We start from the raw sequence: 248 nt of genomic DNA, 5'->3' as shown, positions 1-248 counted from the left end.
TATGTTGTTTAATGTCCAAAACTTGGACCTGCTTGGACAGTGCTTACTCACAATCGGTGGCACACTACCCGTAAGCACACGAGGTAATATGGTTGGACCTTTAGGAGACGATGATCCAACAGGAACGCTTGGTTTTGTTTTGGTTGTACTATTCGTGATTGCTATGAAGGGATTTTGGCAGTAACCTCAATCCCCTGCCAACTGGTTTCTGGTGAGATATTTCTCTGGTGTCACATTATTCATTATAT

Source organism: Oratosquilla oratoria, chromosome 29, assembly GCF_046742065.1.
Source record: "Oratosquilla oratoria isolate Oo_2021 chromosome 29, ASM4674206v1, whole genome shotgun sequence".
In the NCBI taxonomy this organism is placed as follows: domain Eukaryota; kingdom Metazoa; phylum Arthropoda; class Malacostraca; order Stomatopoda; family Squillidae; genus Oratosquilla; species Oratosquilla oratoria.
This window is presented reverse-complemented; position numbering follows the sequence as displayed.